Raw genomic sequence first — 14,885 nt, forward strand, 5'->3', positions numbered from 1 at the left:
AAGTGGGGTCGAAACTTCTCAGACGCGGGACACAGTGACACATGACTCCGTTAACGCGTCAATACAACAGCGACCGTACCTTGCGAAAATAAACAACGCAAAGGCTATAATTGCGAAGGCTCCATTTGGCAGGGGACGTGAAAACAATAAAGCCGCGATTTTAACGTTTTACGGGGATGGCGTGAGAGACGTTGAAATAATTGTAGATATAATTGGACGGTGGACGTCGAAATATAGTCACTACCTAAATGTAATACCAGATTGGTTATGTCAGATAGAGTTCTAGGCCATTTTTTTTTCGACCCACTGCATGACGTGTAGAAAGAAACTTGCAGTGCAGAAATGTATGTGGTTACAAAAAAAAAATACTTTAAAAATTTACCGTTTTGTTCCGAAATCTTTTTCCTAGATTGAGCCTGATGTAAATTTAAAAAAAAATTGCTTCATTAAAAAAAACAGACGAAACTGGTGACAGAGCAAACTTATTTTGCAGTTCTAAAACCGAAGAACAAAGAGAAGAAAAAGAAATCTACATGCCACGCAAAAAAGAAATGGGAATAATAAAAATTATGAGCCATTCCACCCTTTGATGGTGGATGACAAGCGAAGCTGTTTAGCAGACGACAAAGACCCGCCCCGAGGAGCCGGAGGAAACAAGACACGCGCGACGGCATCGCCACCCCGGGAGAGCGGAAGGAAAGGAAACTAGGCACGCAAGCGCTTGGAACGACGACAATGAAAGGGCCTCGCGAACGTAGACATCACCGACGCGGGTCGCACAGTGCAAATCTTTGAAAAACTTTTATTATCTACATTAGCGTCTTCCGATCTTGAAGATGATGTCTAGTGATTACTAATCTACTGAATAGACCTATGCTAAATTACTCAAGCATCAAGGAGAATGCAGGAATTGTGTTCTACGCGTCGCGCGTGCCTGCGTCTGCGGTAGTAACTGTTCTAAAGCAAAAGCGGGAGCACGAGCGGACATTCCATCGCCCGGGAGAAGTGTGTTTCGGCGTCTCGCCGCAGCGGGGCGCCCGTCATGGGGCTCTCCTATCATCCGTTGTCTGCCGCTCTACTTTTTCAATTTCGGCGGCTGTTTCGTGTGGCGATCTGCCAGGCTTTGTCAGTATTAGCCCCGAGAGCGAACACAAGCGTCGCTGCGGTCCCCGCGCCCTGATTGGGTGAGGTGTACCGTGACGTCAGGGCGAGTACCCCGCTCCGCGATCTCGCATCGGGTCGCTTCCCAGCACCGGTTCCCTGGTTTGGCGTTGTGTGCCGCAAGCTCTTCGAGGAGCCGGACTTTGTTTACCCGGTGTACAAGACGTTGAGTTAGGCCGATATTAACGTGCTTCCGTACATTTTAGAAGCCTGCTTGTCCCTTTTACCTTTAAAATTGGGTTACAAATCCCGAAAACTATCGGAGGAGGCAATTACGCCGATGAACCTCCCCGTCCGTCCACACGACGCAAGGCAATCTTGAGAGGGGTCGGTGAAGCGGTGACGCAAGTGTTTCAGACGCTGGAATTCTGTTCCTTGCAAGTTCATGATTTAGGACGATATTACATCCCGCTTTCAAGGCATCTGAAGCGGCCTTTATATCATGGGCCTTTCGGTGGTCGGCAAATTAGCTCGCGACCCCGACTCTGTGCTGCCACTCTGCATGCGCTGGTTCGCCGATGTTTTAAAGGCCCTGCGTCTGATGATCTTTGAAGTGCTCATGGAACAGGGTTGTTTTACATAAATGTAGCTTCTTCCTGAATTATTATATAGTTTATACGCGTATGCAGGCATATTTCTTAGAGAATTCACAATTACTGGAAATTAGCTTGTATGGTAGCAGCAAAAACGGCCGAATTTCCCCCAGTTGCCTCTATTATATGTAGCAAACTGCCCAAAATATGCACAGCAATAGTGCCGTCATTTGGAATGTTTATACTTTTTCCTGACATTCTTTATTGCAGCCTTTGGTATTCGGAAAATACACCGTTTAGTCTGAATTGTCATTTCCATTTAAGAGTCACTGCCGCAGGTCCCCAAAAGCTTCCTCAGCCTCCAAACTCCCTGCAACTGGACTCTCTGACAACAGAGGAATACAGGAGTAAAAGCAAGCATTCGAACGTCTGTCCAGTGGTAGATGCAGCACTGGTAGCAGAAAATGTGGAACCTGTGAAGGGCGACAGTCTGCGTGAGAAAAGCTTCTGGTACTTTAGCTTCAGGACAATTCGATTTAAGTAACATCTCAATTTTAGGGCTTAATGGTCTAATAACGAGCTAGACACCTTAACTTACGTTTGTTATATATTACTTGAGGATTGATATAAACAAGTCCACAGATACCACCTGTGTAGTCCATTGAAGTACTATCCGAATCCAGCAAAGGTCGAGTGCGAGCAATGTATATAATAAATGTTCCTTGTTAGTTTTTTTACTTTTGCCCCTGCACTTGGGCTGTCTTACTTGTGATTCTCTCCCCATGGCCGAGACTGTATTTAGCACGTTGCTCGAGCAGCATGCAGCTTTTCTGCTTCGGCGATCTTGTTTAAAGACAGAGATACAAAAAAAAATAGTCTACATAATTTGCCAATTCATTCGGACCATCAGCAGCGTTCATTGTGCGAGATGTATATCTGTAGTGATGCCCCTGCAATTGTGGCCATATTCCTTTATTTTCACATACCAGCTGTGGTTCATGCGTTGCCTGGCCTGTCAGCCATGCTTAAAATGTTCGTTGAAGTTTCGCCTGTAGCTACAGGCCATACCTCAATAAAGGCATATATAAAAATTTACACTTCCTACGAAAAACACGCCGAAAAAAATTAAATAGAAACGAGCGCGCCGACAGCTAGCGTCGTCACGGCCTCCACAGGGCGAGCGGGGCGAGTCGGGGAAAAATTCTCTTCTCGTCGTGACGTCACCCCGGTTCGCCGTAAGAGGGCGCCAGGCGAACTTCTCGGGGCTAATAGAGGAGGCTATGGTTTTAGTCACTGCGCTCGTAAAATCCACGGAACACTAGTTATAAACGGGTTTCGTGTAAAAACGTTTCGGGAGGACGACTTTTGTTAAGTGATGGAAGTGATTGCCAAGCAGAGGCCTAGACGCTTGCACAAGGCGGTAAATTTTTTTTTTCAGTGCCATTTTCTCTTAGTGTAGCATGTAACATATATATTGCTGTGCTTCCCTTTGGTAAGTCAATCAATTCGTCAGCGCCATTATTTTCTGAATGCTTTTATATCTTAATTGAACTGTCTTGGTTTTTTTAGAGGAAAGTTGCGGTTGCAATCCATCTTTGCAAATATTTAGTCTTACGCGCAATCAGAAAAAATAAAAACATAATCATGTGGCCTGTGAGGTCCAAAAAAAACGAGATTAGCCACTACCAAACTTAATCTAATATATTAAATATTATATTTAATAGTTCTTCGGAGACCGACGGAACGGTTCTCTCTCCCGTGCTCTTTCGGGAAGATTCGAAGCTGTGCACGTGGCCCACAATTCGAAAACAGCTTTTGACCTAGTTCCTGACCTTTCACAATGAACCCTGCAGTTAACGTTTGGAACGTTTCACAATGTGTGCTCACCAACATGGAAGCGCGCTTAAAAAGAAAAGAAAAATAGAAGCGCTTCCTAAGTTTGTGGGTTTCCTAGAAAATGACGGAACGACAAATGCAGGCGCCGCTTGTTTCCACAGGATAGAAAGGTGTCTGGTTTAGCAGGTGCAGAAAAATGTCATTTGTTTTCTTTATCTTTTTTCTTTTTTTGAAAGAGGAGTCGTAGAGTGTTGTACAGCGCGTTCGCTGCGCAGGAGAAAATGAAACGGAAGCTAACCTTCAAACTTGAAAAGCGCAGGAAGAGTACGCTCTAGAGAATCGCGTCCCAACCAATACGCGTATATTTGACTCTACTGGAGGGCAATAAATTGTTCATGAACCCAACAATTTTAGTTAAAAAATACAGGGTCGTTCGAGGTTAACAAAACCTTTCGTTTATTAGAAATCGCTGAAATAGTGTAGCACAATAAAACTTGCGGATGGCGTTAGCGAGACCATTTTTGTATATCGCGCGCCTGGAACTACGTATTTGACGCATCCTCAGCGGTTCTCGTCATCATGGTGGCGAGCAACCTGATCGTAGCTGAGTTGCAGCGGTGCAGAATAAAATTTCTGGCTAGACAGAAAGGTAAACCCGCTGAAAGTCTGAAAAGCTTGCAAGCACAGACTCTCATAAACAGGGGGTGTAGGGGGCTAAACACCTGGTCCCTTATGTAACATCCCAAAACAACAATTCGACGTTCAGTCCACCGACGTTGAACCGATGATACCAAATTTTACGAGCGACTTGATAGTTGAGCGATACAACTTATTAAAATAGCTAATGGACGCATTAAAGGCAATCAAGGTAGACAATCAAGGTTTTTTTGGCCGCGCTGCAAGACGTCAGTGTTTGCTTTTGTAATCTTTGATACGCACATCGGCTATTTAGCATTTATACTCATCAGCTACTAAGCCGCTCATAAAATATGGTATCGCCAGCTCGACTTCAGTGGATTGAAAGTCGAAATATAGTTTTGGGGTGCTACATAGGGACAGCAAGCGTACGCCCCTAGACCCCCTATTTCTGGGAGTGAGCAGCCTGGTGAATCACGACCTCCGATGATAAGTAAACCGCATGGATCTTCAGAATGCAGTCAAGGTGCCTAGTTCCTTCTAACTGCCTGTCTTTTTTTTTTTTTTTACTTGCCTTTTTTTTTATTTATTTTTAATGCGATAGTGTTTAGCAGCTTGTATCACGGATAATCCGGCGTCGGTGTCGGTGCCGGTGTCGGGGTTGGTGAGACAGAAAAATCCTGATTGGTTAAGAAGCAATTCATTTGCCTTAAAGAAACAAAATTAAAGAAATTTAGACCGAGCGAAATCGACCAATTATCGCTATGGTCTGTTACACTGTCGGAGCGGCAGACAAGCTTGAATGGCTTAGGACCGAGCGACGGTTCCTATTGAGCTATCGCGTTCCACTCTTAAACGCCAAGCTTAAGCGTTCTCCTGTATTTTGTTTCTTTTTGCCCGACGAACAAACGTTTTGATCAAACTACAACGATCCTCATAGTTTTCTGCTTCTTCAGCTATTGTAGCAGTTTTTTCTCGTAAATAAAAATCCAAAAATTGTCGCTTCATAAAGCTGCAGAAAGAGTTGCGCAAATAGAACCACTCGATGCCCAATGTTTTAAGAAGAGCAGTGGACACTAGGGTTAACGAAAATACAGTTAGTGCACAGACGAGCTGGTAGAAATTAACCATGATTATATCACCCCGGAACCGAAAAGCAAATAATTCATTTGAAGCGGTAGAAAAAGACAAAAAGGAGACACACGACGTTTCAGGTTGCCTCTTTGTGGACCGTCTTTTTTTTTTTTAACCTTTTTAACACCATTAAATTATTTCTTTTTGTGACCCAGCTACGGGTAGGGATATTACCAGGACATTGGCTGAAGCTTTGATATGGAGACGCCAATGTTTAAAGCATAACACTGACAGGCAACTTTTTTGTGACTTCAGTAAATAGTACCCCAGGCAGCACACCGTATTGCGTCAATATTGACGTTGGATCGGAGAAATCGGGCGAACATCATTCTGATACTGCCGATATTGGCGCTCGGTCGTAAGTATCGGGCCAGTATTACTGTGATGTGACCGATGCCGGCGGAACATCACTGCATCCAGCGCCATTTCCCGGTAATTTGTCGGGTCTGAACCGGCTATATCGGCCGGTTTTAGGATTCCTTGACCGTGTCTAAAGCGATGCCAATGATTTGTCGGGTCTGAACCGGCAATATCGGCCGGTATTCGGAATTCTTTACCATTTCGAAACCGATACTGAATCGGTCAATCGCGCCGGCCAATCGCGGCGGCCGCCGCTGTTGCCACGGGCCGCGCCGAGGGCGCGCCGGGCAACCAGCGGCTGGAATGGGGTTTTTCCGTAGAAACAAACGGAAAATATTCTTTTTGTAATAACTTTTATTTAAGATTAATACAAAAAGGGGGGGGGGGGGCGCGTAATGCTTTTTTTAATATTTAGTTTACAAGGTTTTGCGGCACAATTAATATTGTTTTTATGCATCCATGTCTCAGCGGGGATTTTAGGTAGCGCGTCCAGACCTAGGCGCATCCTAATTTCGGCAGTAATTCGCGGCGCGTCCGCTTGGGAATCGGAGGGTGCACCCTTGAAGCCCCTTCCACCGTATCTGTTTCGGCGACAAATGGCCGAATTAAAGCCAAAATAGAAGTCACGTGCAGTTCCTCAAGTGGCCGGTGCGGGCGAAAAGACGGCTCTGCGATCGCTATTAGTTTTGTTCTCGAGTACGGATCGGTGCTACTTTTTCAGAGCAGGCTCTATGACAGTTTCCCAACTGAGTGGTTCAGGTACCGTTGGCTTGGCCCGAAAGTTTGCTGACACCGCAGGGACCGCCGCTATGTTAAAGGGATGCTGAACCGAAATCTGGATTCCACAAGGCAGACGGCAAAAGCGTGCAGCGGGAGGCTACAAACGTCAAAACATCACTCGTACAGCGATATCTCGAACGGATGACCACATTTAAAAAAAAGAAGTAGGCGCATTTGACAGAAGTGTTCACGTCATGTTTCTCCAAGAAGGAGAAGGAACGGCCTCGCGTCTTCTCCGCGTCGCCGCCTTGAGGGAGCGAAGCAAAGAGAGGAGAAAGCTAGGTATCTTCACGTCACGCGTCTCGTCGGCCTGGTTCAATCTCGATTTCTATTTCCAGAAACACGGCCGTCCATTCCAGATATCGCGTTACGAGTAGGGATTGTAGCGTCCCGCCTACATCTCTTCCATTACTTTTTCTGAAATCCAAATTTCGGTCCACCATCCCTTTAACCGTTATTCGCCCATCTCTGCCCAGTACTCGAATAATATCGCCGATTCTGGTCCATTTTTACAACGATCGTTAAACGATATTCGCCCAATACCGGGCCGTGGTGCAAAACATGAAACTTTCTCGATAGTGTGAGCAATATTTCCCCGACGCTGGCCCAGTGTCGGCATGCTGTCTGGGACGTCTGTAGTGACTAACATAATGACATCACTGCTATACAAAAGTCTACAATTTTTTTTTCGCTTTTTTTTTGCAGTTGTTATGTTCCACTAAACTGCGAAACGTCTATGTTTTTAAAATGAGGTATTTCAATTACCGAGTAGTGCCATCGGACGTGCCTTCATACGCCTATTGTTCTAGTTTTAAACTCCTTCTATGCACTTTTTAGTTCGCATTTGTACCTGTCATTAGTTGATTGCCTAAAATGTGCATCTTATTATCGCTCCGCAACCAGTGAGATGGGGGACGAGCCGTGAAGAATACCAAACAACGAATAAAAGAATAAGACGCGTGAACATGTATGGTCAGTGCCCTACGTTACTAAAGTTGTCAATTACTCTAAATACGTTGAGGTAGGCGCATTTGGTCCGGCACAAAATATATATATTAAGACGTGGAGATGGGGAGGCGCGCCCAGATGGGAAGCAAGACTGGAGTGTCCAAGTCGTTGGTCCTTTGACAAATATGCATGTTCGCTTTCAAACGAGTGAGCCTAAAGTTAAAATATACGGCCGGTTTCCAAATCAACGTCGCAGTTGAGTTCGCATTTTGGTGAATCACAGTTTTCATTTGGGTTATTCTCAGCTTAATGCCGAGCCGTTTACCGCAGATTAGCTGCCTCGTAAGCTCTGCGGCAGTCGCGGAATTTTAATCTCCAAGTATTTCTAGAGAAGTGCTGATTTGGTCTACACCTTATTTTTTTTTAACATTTGAAGGGTCACCTGACGTAAGTCAATTTGGTGACGACATGAAGACAGGGTTAGATTTTAAAAAAGTGGGGTTGGACAAACATCGAGCTGCGACTTTAATACAGGATTACTGACAATAACTGTGTACTTCAAGTATAGTATGAGTTATATAAGGTGATCCGCATACATTGAGAAACAAGGAAGTATTAACGGGACATTATTAGGTTATTTTGCTTGACCATTTTACGCGCAACGTCTGATTTATTTTTCGAGGATGAAAACGTTGGTGGTAAGAAAAAGGTTATGTTGCAGGATGTATACGTTTCCGACCTTATCCGAAGGAATCAACATTGTTCAAGTCAGAATAACGTCTGTGAATAGCCATTATGGACAGCTACTATCTTACATGGGCATGTTTTGCTAGACAACCTACGCGCCAAAATTGAAAACAAATTGGCAGTTTGACTTATCACATTCGGGCAAGACGACATGCTTTAGAATATTTGGGGACAATCAATCTTCATCGAAGATTGTCTACGTGTCTACGCCATATTATTGTAGAACATCACTTGCCAGGCCTCGCAAGCAAGCATCCCGATGTACGCTTGAAGCGAAAAATAGGGACTTTAGCCAAAAATGTAATAAACGTTTACCCGACGTTTCGGGACCAATTCGGTCCTTTGTTCACTGGTAAGTGACGAAAAGAAAAGAACACGCGTCGCCCAAATGCACATACGGATGTAGGGGTTCTGCTCACGTCACGCAGTCCCGAGACGTAACTGCTGGGCAGGGAGCCCGAAGAACGATTCACGTTCCCCTTTGTGTGCTGGATAAACCAGGACTCAACCAAGAGCCGCTTTCGCCAATTCCTCTCCTAGGCCAGCACGGTGCTTCCCTCGAAGTCGACTGTGTGGCCGGCTGCTTCTGCGTGCTCCGCGAGGGCGCTTGCCTGCACATCCTTCTTCCGGACATCATATTTGTGTCGCTTAAGCCTCCCTGCGAAATTCTTACTTTCGCGAACGTATGATTCCGGGCAATCTTTGCATGGTATGCGGTAGACCAAGCCTTGGGCCCTCTCTTTGGGGGGCCGATCCTTGGAGAGGGGGAGGTCATGACCGATTGTCGACACGGGCTTATGAGTCACCGCAATCCCGTTGCGACCGAGGACGCGGCAAAGGGTCTCGCTGGTGCGGCTAATGTAGGGGACGCAGACGCGATCGGAAGGGGGACTGCTGCGCCCTAGGGGTGGATGTCTTGATTTCTCGAGTATCCTAAGAGTATGCGACGACAGCTGGAACATCGAGTACCTGAGGTGTTCCAGGCCCTGGATGCTTTGGCCAGGGACGCCGCTTCCACGTGCTCTCGGACCAAAGTACAGGTGCATGCAAAGAAGCTGGATGCACTTCAGCCGGGCAGCTCAGCCTCCAGCCTCCGCGGAGTCGACATAAGGTTCGTCTGAAATCTTTCATCGAGAAAGCTCTCCGCTTCAGAGACATCAGCACTGGCAAGAGGCCGGGGTTTTAACTTAACCACTCGCAAGCTCCCCTTTCCCGCTATGATTGCATCCATCGAAGGCGGTCTTCGTGGGTTGGACCCACCTACTCGCGAGGAGGCTCGGTTGAAAGCATTCGGCGTCATATCTCAGGCAGTTCAGCGGAAACCTCTCAACATTTCGGCCGAGGAAAACCAGGCCTTGCGTCGCCTCAAGAAGGACAAAGACATTGTAGTGTTGCGGGCAGACAAGGGAAACGCCACCGTCGTCATGGACGGGGTGAAGTACGACCAAAAGCTGCTTGAGCTCCTTGGCAGCAGTGCCTACACTTCCTTGCCAAGAGATCCCACGAGAAAAGTGCAAGAAACGCTCAACAAAACACTGGCAATCATCTTCCCGAAATACCCTAACTTCCGCAGCCTTTACGCGAGGCTCATCTGTAGGAACGGATCAATCCCGGCGTTGTACGATCTCCCCAAGATACCCAAGGCCGGTGTACCACTTCGACCTATTGTGGACTCCACAACGTCACCTTTGCGCGCCGTCTCCAACTACCTCCACAGGCTTCTCTCATCCCTCACCGGAAAGACTCCAGCCGTACGTGCAGAACTCTAGTAACTTCATAGAGCTTGTTTCCTATTTAGAGCTCCGTGACGACGAGAGCCTTGTCTCTTTTGACGTGATGTCTTCGTTCACCAGCATCCCGGTGGCACTGGCGGTATCTGTTGCAAGAAGTGCCCTCTCGGCAGACGAAAAACTCCCGGATAGAACGTGCCTATCGGTTGACGAGATCTGCCGACTACTAGAACTCTGCCTGAACAGCACATACTTCTCATTTAACGGGAAGTGCTAGAAGCAAACCAGCGGCACAGCCATGGGTGCAGCCATATCTATGACAATGGCAAAACCTCACGATGGAGGCCATCGAACGCAAGGCTCTCGCCACTTTCGAGCCTAAACCCAGAACGTTCCTGTCTTACGTGGACGACTGTTTATGTGTCGTTAAAACCAGCAAGGTGGATCGTCTTCTGAAGCACCTAAACTCGGTGGATGAGTCGCTGCAATTCACGGTCGAACGCGAAGACAATGGTTCCCTTCCCTTTCTGGATGTTCTGGTAACCAGGAGTGGCAGTGGGCTAAGCTTCTATGTTTACAGGAAGACAACTCATACTGGCAGATACTTGGGGTTTGATTCCCACCACCCCTGATGTCATAAAGCGTCGGTGGCCTCTACACACTTCAGGCGCGCGTTCGCCAACTGCTCCACAAAGAAAAGCCTCCATGAGGAAATCAAGGTCGGTACATCGGATCTCCGCAAGAACGGCTACCCTAAATGGTTTATTCTTCGGATACTCGAGAAATTAAGGCATCCACCCCTAGGGCGCAGCAGTCCACCTTCCGATCGCGTCTGTGTCCCATACATTAGCCGCACAAGCGACACCCTTTCCCGCGTCCTCGGTCGCTACGGGATTGCGGTGACTCATAAGCCCGTGTCGACAATCGGTCACCGCCTTCCTCTCCCGAAGGATCGGCCCCCCAAAGAAAGGGCCCAAGGCTTGGTCTACCGCATACCACGAAAAGATTGTCCGGCCTCATACGTTGGCGAAAGTAAGAACTTCATAGAGAGGCTTACGGCGACACAAATATGATGTCCGGAAGAAGGATGTTCAGGCAAGCGCCCTCGCGGAGCACGCAGAAGCAGCCGGCCACACAGTCGACTTCGAGGTAAGCACCGTGCTGGCTTTGGAGAGGAATTGGCGAAAGCGGCTCTTAGTTCACTCCTGGTTTATCCAGCTCATAAAGGGGGAACGTGAATAGTTCTTCGGGCTTCCTGCCCAGCAGCTACGGCTCGGGACTGCGTGACGTGGGCAAAACCCCCTACATCCGTATGTGCATTTAGGCGATAAGTGTCCTTTTATTTTCGTCACCCACCGGTGAACAAGGGACCGAACTGGTCAAGAAACGTCGTGTAAATGTTTATTAAACTTTTGGTTAGAGTCCCTATTCTTCGCTTCATGTCTGTTCCTAACCAGGCAGAGGGCTGGCGAACGTTTACCTTCAAGTCGATGTACGCTTGGACAAAATGGATTGAACGCACTTTGAACTGACCGCACAAATCGGTTTGTTAACTTATCTCGCTAGGATTTATGACAGGGGTGTTCGAAGGGGGTGTATTCCCTAACTGAGAGTATAAATACATGAAAACTCTGGAGTCAAAAGGAAGAAAATAAAAACTGTCTTTTTTCTGTAAAAAATCCTTGCTAAGCCTTTTTTTTCTCTCTATACATTGTCAGAAAATCGCGCTGGGCTATTTTGGCAAAGCTTACGACTGAAAAAGTAGTGACATGAAAAACAAATAGTTGGCTTACCTATTCTTTAATTCATTTGGCACAAAAAAGCACCACAATAAGACAAAATACGATTTTAGCCTACATGCAAAGTATAGGAATAACGTGATTTTTTTATTTCTCGTGATTTACCCAGAAGAGTTAATTCTTCCGTAATGTATGTATGTATGTATGTATGTATTTATGCGGCGCTTGCTCTTTGCAACGAGCGTCTGCAAAACAGACACGCTCCCCCCCCCCCCCCCCCCCCTTCCCCCCAGAAAAAAAAGAAGAAGAAATTGGAGTATTGTTGCTGCTGGAGTCACCGCACTGGCGCTCCTCCCTTCAGGCACCACTGCAGTAAATCCTAGAGCGATACGTTAAGAAACTGATTTATGCAGTAGTTTAAAGTGAGTTCAATCTATGTTGCCAACGCTGTATAACAGCATATAATTTTTTTTTCGTGGAACAAATATTATTATTATAGTTAATTATTATTTTTGTTGTTTATATATAATATCTGACCTTATATTTTGTTGTGGTGATAAGGGGTTGACGGCTGTTACGCGAAATTTTCCACCTTCAGTGTTTTTGTTTTGCTTTGCTAACCAAACCTTAAAGGGCTGGAAAATGCAAGCGTTATTCATGATATCAAAAGTTTAATGCTGAGCTATGTCAAAACAGCGTGCAGTTACATAAACTTTCTTCCTTTGACGACACTTCTCTCCCGCTTGAAATAAGGCGCATATGTTTGACCTTTGTATTTATAATCAAACAAACATAAAGGGTATATCCGTTGTCAGAGAAAAGACATGTTTTATTCTGCTGTCGACCTTTCTCCAACCCAAGCATGCCCTTCATTCCACCAACTCTTTGGGCTACCTCGAACAGTCAACTAAATTTTCTGCTACTTTATGTGAATTGAAATTCTAACATATGGACTATAGCTCGCCGCGAAAAGACTACGGATGGGGAACTTTTAACATACTAGTAAACACGAGTTTGGTTTTACCCTTGTGAGCACCCTGCTTCATTGCCGCAACAAAGTTTGGTGTAGTTGGCTAGGATATACATGACAACGACGTTAGCCTATTTCCGCATTTTGTTTCCAGGTTAACGCCGAATTTCAAAATGAGCAGTGTTAGCTCGATCCTCACATACGCGACTTCCCCTGTACTACAGTAGTCTTAATGTAGTGCTTTCAACCTTGAAATCAAATAAAAAGAATTAAACATCGCGTATTCGTACAGTGTCGGCGTATGTAAACTCTTATATTATATCACACGTCAATAGCTATAAACTTTACGTTACTCCCGTTTTATGAAACCTATTTGCTTCTGCGGTACGACCTTTAGTGTTCCATTGGGGCAAAAGCAAGCATGTTTGCATAGCAGGTTGGCCTTTGAATGAATATCACCGCACGTGTTATGCTGTTCTAATGTTTACTGCAGGGCAAAGTGCATCTGAGTCATTAAACCGCGATCTGAGCCTCGGTCATAATTGTCTGCAGTCAGGGAAACATACATCTTTCTCACTGTCCTCATTAGCCTACCCGCTCTCTCGCCACGAATAAAAACACAGGACTAAGGTGTCCAATGTATGCCGCGATACTGCTCTCCAATATTTTTTAAACAGTCCAAGCTACTACAACATTTGGTTTTGAATAATTGCTATAATGGCATATTTGAATTATTCTTTAGATCAGAACCGGTAAACAAAGAAGCGCTACCACTGTTATAGTAAACGAAATTTGCTTACACCATGTGAATTTATTTTTATAGTGAACGCTCTGAACTCCGGTATCTACTTTATTGTTTCAATGTACAGTGACGCCTACATATACGAAAAACTTCCAACTTTTCTCAGATTATGGTGTCTGCTCTCGCTAGTGGGAGGAGTTCAGTCACACAAGATCAGAAGAGTGGCATAACTCTACTGCCGCAACAAGGTTTGCTTCCATATTTTCAGATAATGCTTCCACATCTTCAAACACTCATCCCATGGTTATGTCGATAAAATGCCGCAGTCTCAAAAATAAAGTAAACGAATTCTTTTGCTTAGTAGAGGCCATACAGCCTTACGTAGTTATAGCCAACCGGCAACGGCCAGGCGGCGCCAGCAGCGTGAGAGCGCACGGTTATACCCTCTCTCGGTGTAACTTGGAGAAGGGTGAACGATAAGCCTCACATTGCGTGCCGAAGGCTTCGAAATGCGCGACGTGTACGAGCGCAACGCACAGATATTTGAGCATGACGCAGCGAAAAGCCTGATACTTCTCCGGAGTTGAGGCGCGCTCCGGTGATACTCAGTCACGTTCCGATTGGCCCGCCAGGGCCGTAGCTTCCGCTCTACTGGCACGTTACGCGATCACGGCTTCCTGGAATACCCAGTATTTCTTGCTTCAGACACTAGGCTAAGCGGCGCCACCAGAGTAAAAGCTCACGTTTGAACAATACAGCCGCCACTCCTAGGGATACCCAATACTTCTTGTTTCAGTCGCTAGATGGCGCCAAACCAAACAGCATTGCAGGTTGCCTATTGGCGCTGAGTCATGGCTCGATGACTGTGCTTAAGAGCGAAGTATTTGTTTAAGGCTTTGCAGTCTATTGTAAAGATCGCAATGCGCATGGCGTTTTTTTTTTTTTATTGATAGACTCAACGTGGGCATAGAACATAGAACATAGCTTTATTTTTCATTTCAACAATACAAAAATACAGATAACGAGCCGGTATAAGCCTCAAGGGCTTCTGTACCTAGCTCGGCAGGTGGCAAAATCACAGTGTACTTTAAAATGAAAGGGTCTAGTTACCCTCCGAAACACAATTCAGAAAAATACTGACAAGGAATACACACACATATATGCACACCCCTATATATAAAGGACATACTGTTACTTGGCACGTAATACAGGAGGTCAGAAAATGTCACATCACTTATCTAGGTTTCGGAGTGCTTTTTTAAGTTTATTTTTAGATCTTATAGAAAGCAATGATTCTGGCAAGTTGTTAAAAACATGTGGTACATAATACATTCGAGTACGCTCGCCATATTTTGTTCTGATTCGCGGTACATTCATACGAAGTGAAGGTCTCATAGGTCGCGGCTGCAGATATGGAGTTTTAAACATAGAATTCCAGAAGTGCCGGAGAACGACTGTTTCTTTAAAAAGCCCCTCAAAAGACGGTAGTTGAAGTTCACGAAATATACATGTATCAAGTAAGATATCTGGCTTACCAAACGCAAGACTTTTCAAAATACCATTTAATAA

Source organism: Ixodes scapularis, unplaced genomic scaffold, assembly GCF_016920785.2.
Source record: "Ixodes scapularis isolate PalLabHiFi unplaced genomic scaffold, ASM1692078v2 PGA_scaffold5__190_contigs__length_132052651, whole genome shotgun sequence".
Classification (NCBI taxonomy): Eukaryota; Metazoa; Arthropoda; class Arachnida; order Ixodida; family Ixodidae; genus Ixodes; species Ixodes scapularis.